A 5541-nucleotide genomic window follows, 5' to 3' on the forward strand; every position below is an offset into this window, starting at 1 on the left:
ATGCTTTCATACAAATAAACACCGAGCATGTTAGTCCTTTCATATTGTTATGAGCAACTGAGCACCCTTCGCCCCAATGAAGTGGCCTCAATAATAAACATTTTGATCATACACATTCAAGTTCACATAGTCGTTTCTTTACATTGCCATATTTTAAGAAAGCCTTTGCAGTCTCCATCTCAAGTTGCACCAACGCTAGCGAGCATAAACATCTCTAAGCGACTGTAATTATGGCAATATACAATCATGTACTGACCAAAATCATCAATCATCATTTGGTAAGCCATGCCTAATTCTCTTGTGAACCACCACATAATAGTGCATCGACAGTATGCCCTACTGTGATTGCCACATTCTCATCTCACATTCAGTCGATTTTGTGGGAGAACACGAAGGTGTAGATTAAAGAAATATGCAAAAACTTGAGAGTTCAGGTCATCAGGTCACATTGGCAAGTTTCGCTCTAATTATACTATGGTGCACGAAAATGTCAAGTTAAATGTGCCACTTTAACTATTTAAACATGGACCAAGGTTGCTCACTAGCCGAGCTGAAAGAACTTTAGTATATTTTGATTCTTTTGGCTCTATGTAGTTGTCAAACTTTTGAAACTTCAAAACTAATTAATATCTTTTGGTGTATCTAGGTTTGATACTAGAAAATCACATGTTATTTTTTTAGGAAGTAACTTCCAGATATGTAATTATGTGGGGGGTGGGGGTTATAAATATTTATATAGTAGAATTACAACTAGTCAGTGCAGCGGCTCAACAGATAACGTGTGCAAAACTAGAGCGACTAGCCTGTCTTAGATAGACTAGCCAATGAGAGAACGTCTAGTTTATATCTTGACCCCTTTGGGTAGCAAATTTTAGAAATATAGTAACAGAAAAAATTAACATTGAGATGTCACACACTTTGGATTTCTACTAGTATATATTATGAAGTTATTCAGGTGAAGTTTTTGGATGTTGCTCAGCAAGTAAACACATGAATGTGGATGAATCTACAGAAATAAGGTAAAGATAAAGAGTGTATTGAGCTGCTCAAAGAATAAATATAAAATGGTTTGTATTCATGTTGAGATTCATACAGAGTTGGCTGACGTAGATATGCATTTCATAAGAATTTGACAACCCTTAACCTACGATTCAAAAGTCCTATGTGAGGACTTTATTTTAATTGAAATCCTCCAGTACTTCTGCCAAAACTATATGATCAAAATCAACACAGAACTGGATATTGTGTTTGCCTTTGAAAAAATTGTCCATTTCTCCATTTTCATGCCATTGCTTTCTGAAGATTTGCCATCAGCCTTAATCTTCCGGTCATGCAAACATAAAGTAAAAAAAAACTTGAATCTTTGATCTACTGGTTAATCCATCATTTTTTACTCCTAATCATGCACTCCACACCTTGTAATCATGCAGTCTGCAAGTAGTAATTATGATCGCGTTACAGAGAACTTGAATCCAACTGGCTAGTCCATCAACTTTTACCCCTAAATCCTAATCATGCAGTCTGCAAGTGTTGCTTCGTGTAGCCACATCCTCGATCAATCATGCATGTGGGGCGATGTAGGATTGTACGGTCGTCCGTCTGCTTGGCCGACTCCAACAGCGACGGCGGCACGAGCTAGGGGATGATGGACGCCCCGCCCTGAGGTCGACGGCGCTGCCTCACCGGCGAAAACGGAGCACGCCGTTTTCATAATTTATTGCTGTATTCCATTGCTCGAGCACGTTCTGGAACTTGTGCTTTGTGGAAGCATTCAGTTTCAGGGCATTATTGCCAGCGTCGATGATTTTGGGATTCGACTGGGCATCGATCAATCGGCTGCACCAGGAGATCTCTAGAGCTTACGATTGTGATGCAGAGCGTTCAGAGGCAGCAAACGAAACACGTTCACACACATGGGATCCTTGGGCCCTGCCGTGAGCGTGAGCATGGCCAAGGCCAACGGCGGCCAGCAGTAGCAGCAGCACACCGAGCGCGCCGTGTTCAGCCGCAGCTTCCCGCTGACAGGAAGGCGGGCTACGAGGCGATGCCGGAGTGGCGCGTCGACTGCCTGCTCCGGGAGTACGGCCTCCCCGTCGCCGGCGAAGTCGACGACAAGAGGCCCTTCCCCATGGGCGCCTTCCTCTGGCCCGGCCAGTACTGATCAAGCTTCGTACACATAAGATCGGGCCGACCGGCAAGCTAGCAGAGACTGATCAGCAACGTCACATTCCCGGCCATGCAATGTCTGACCATAGCTGCCATGTTTCCGGTACGAAGGGTACGGGGGACGGAAACGGGGGACGGGAATCGGAGGATGAAAAAAATAGGAAACACTAGGGGTACACATCTCTAGATCGAATCTTATACGTCGGGGATGTGAACCGAGTCATTTCGGTACGGTGAACCCGGTACGGTAATATGGTACGGGAAACGTGAAAGAAAATGAAATCTTGGAAGAATAAGATCAAATCAAATCCATGGAAGAAAACAAAATCTCAATTCCCATCAGACCTTTCTATGAGATTCTTACCTAGATTTTCCTTCGACTTCTCCAGTCCTTCGTGGCTCTGCTCCAAGAATTCCATGGGATGGGAGTACTTATAGAAGATGGGAGAAGAAATCGAACGAAATCAGGGATTCTTGCTGCCTCCATTGATGCAGAATTGAAAATTGGGAAGGGAACGAGGAGTCAATTGGAAGAGGAAAAGGTAGAGCGGCTCGGGACTCTAGCTTTGGAGTAAATACGATTTGGGGAAGGGGAATTTTTGTCTCACCGTTCTCCACCAAATCGATGAACCTGGGACGATCCGGAAACGTGAATCCGCTGCGATTTTGACTGAATCGCGGGGCGTTTTCGAATCCGTTTCCGGTTCATTGAATCCGGTACGAGGGACGGACCACCGTACCCCGAATCCAGCTGCTATGTGTCTGACGACCTCGTGTATATTGTATTCTTATCGCCACATAGAGAGGAGTGTTTCTTGGATTATATACGACGCTATGGAAGACAGGAAGAATGCGTTGTTTCTGATGACTTTTCATATGCAGTTCCGATTTCCGAACTTTGTTCAGGCGTGCAATATTTCTGTTGCGAGCTTTGGATTGCTCTTGCAATTGGTTGCCACTTCACACCATTTACCACCAGTTCGTTTGCTGTTGGTCCGCTGACAGTTTGCTGAGAGTAAAAAGCTAGCCTAATCAAGCGGAGGAAATATTCACTTGTCAGTTCTCACACTAAATTTTGCTCAAAAATATTCACTTGTCAGTTATCACACTAATGTAATGAATGAAGGCCTCGTATCAGTATTATATTCCTATACATCCGTCATCTAATGGAAATCGCCACTCAGAAAAGAGTGTTTCTTGGACTATGTATGAATAATAAGCATTGGAAGAATGTGTTCTTTCTTATGCTCTCGCGTGTCTCTGTACATCCAAGGTTGTCCGTTCTGGTATGCAGTTCAGAGTTTGTTTGAGGCGTGTCATGTTTCCGCTCGTGTCTTCTGAAAGTCTGAATTATTGCAAGCTTCGAACTGCTCTTGCGATTGATTACTACTTCACCCCCACTTTATTTGCAATTGGTTTCTTCAAAAATTTCGGATTAAAATAGACATCCTGAACCTAGAAGGAATGCCTCTCTGTCAGTTTGCTGCTAGCAACAAGCTAGTCTAATTAACAGAAGGAAATGTTCATTTATCACACTGTATTTTGCTGGAAAGTATGCCTAAGAGCATCTCCACCGGTGCTTCCCAAATAAGCGCCGACAGGGATGCCGGCAGCGCGCTATGGGGTCGCCGGTAACTTCTCCTCAACTTGGAGAGCGGTTGCACACACCAGCAACCCCAAAGAATCTTCCAAAAATAACTTTGAACAAGCAACCGATGAAATTTTATTTAAATTTACATAAAATTTAATGAAACTTGAATTTCAAACTACCTGAAGGTACTGCTTCGTCAGTTGCTTGTTCATTTTGATCATTGTTCTTTTTAGTTATAGGGCTGACAATTGGAGGCAGTTCATTTGCTGGGACCTGAACAACATCATCCCTGTGCATGGACCTCACGCTTTCATCATGGCCAAGATAAATATGCAGATACATATGACCAAATGACATAATCAAGCATAGTTTATATGCCTAATGCACTCCTAGTATCTATCAATCCATTTCTGTTTATTGCAAGTATTGAAACACACAAATGCACCTTAATTCTCCAAGCGATTTCATATCATATGACCTCAATAATGCTCTCAACAAATGATGGTGATCAAGAATCCTCGTCAACATGATCATACCAACTTACTGACCCATTCATATATGCCCTATTACTACCCGTGCCTGTAAATTAACCATTATGGTTAAATCCCAATGAGAAAAAACATCCTTAAACACGCATTAACCATAGGTACAAACATGGCATGAAATTCCACTAATTCACACACTACGGGAACAAAGCTACTGTTTTCCGTGTTGGTTTTGCCCTAGATCCTTGCGAGCTCGTGACCTGAAACACAGCGAGAAACAACAGATACAAGAACCCTAGATCGAACAAGAGAAGAACGATTTTCGTTGGTGCATTATCTCTTATTTTTCCTTCCTTGCTTCTCTAACTTTTATAGACGTTTTACGAGATAGACTCCACGCCCAACACGGCTCACAAACCGAACCCAACACGACGTGACCCGTACGTATACGGTTTAAACCTTCCTAAACGAACGACAAGATTAACTTCTACAATCACCTCCTTAAGCTTGTCGCTTCTTGTCTTCCTTTATTTCTTGAACACCAACCTTGCACCTCATTTCTTGAAACTTCGGCCTACTCAACGCCTTTGTCAAGATATCTGCAAGTTGCTCGTTCGTGCAAACATATTGCACATCTATGCTTCCAGCTTCCACACAGTCTCGGATAAAATGATATCGAATTTCAATGTGCTTCGTTCGCTCATGAAATACCGGATTCTTGCAAAGTGCAATAGCTGACTGGTTATCTATCCGGAGCACCACTGGTTCCACCTCCTTCTTCATCATCAGATCAGCCAATAGCCTTCCTAACCACAAAGCCTGGCACGTTGCTGAGCTTGCAGAAATATATTCTCGCTTCACATGAGGAAAGTGCCACTACTTTCTGCTTCTGAGAGCACCAACTGATCGGGTTGCAGCCAAGGTAGAATACCATTCCGGATGTACTTTTCCGATCATCTATGTCACCTGCCAAATCACTATCCGAATAACCATGAAGCTTCAGCCCTTCTTCTCCTTTTTCATACACGCATCCATGATCCAAAGTCCCCTTGACATACCGCAACACTTGCTTCCACAGCTGCAAGATGTTCGGTAGTCGGTTTCTCCATGAAGCGACTCACAATGCCAAAGAGTGAGCTATATCTGGCCGTGTATGAATCAGGTAGCGTAGACTTCCCACTATGCTTCGGTATTGAGTGCTGTCCACGAGAGGATTCGAGCTCTCCTTGCTCAACTTTGCTCGTGGATCCATGGGAATCAAAGTTGGGTTACAATCTTTCATCCCACACTTGTCCAAGA

At 43.3% G+C, this 5541-nt stretch overlaps 1 pseudogene; it reads left to right on the forward strand.

The window, feature by feature from the left end:
* The first annotated feature begins 1913 nt into the window (after positions 1-1913).
* LOC124684624 lies at positions 1914-2161 on the forward strand (annotated as a pseudogene).
* Positions 2162-5541: the final 3380 nt, after the last annotated feature.

The sequence above is a fragment of the Lolium rigidum genome, chromosome 1, assembly GCF_022539505.1.
Source record: "Lolium rigidum isolate FL_2022 chromosome 1, APGP_CSIRO_Lrig_0.1, whole genome shotgun sequence".
NCBI classification, from domain to species: domain Eukaryota; kingdom Viridiplantae; phylum Streptophyta; class Magnoliopsida; order Poales; family Poaceae; genus Lolium; species Lolium rigidum.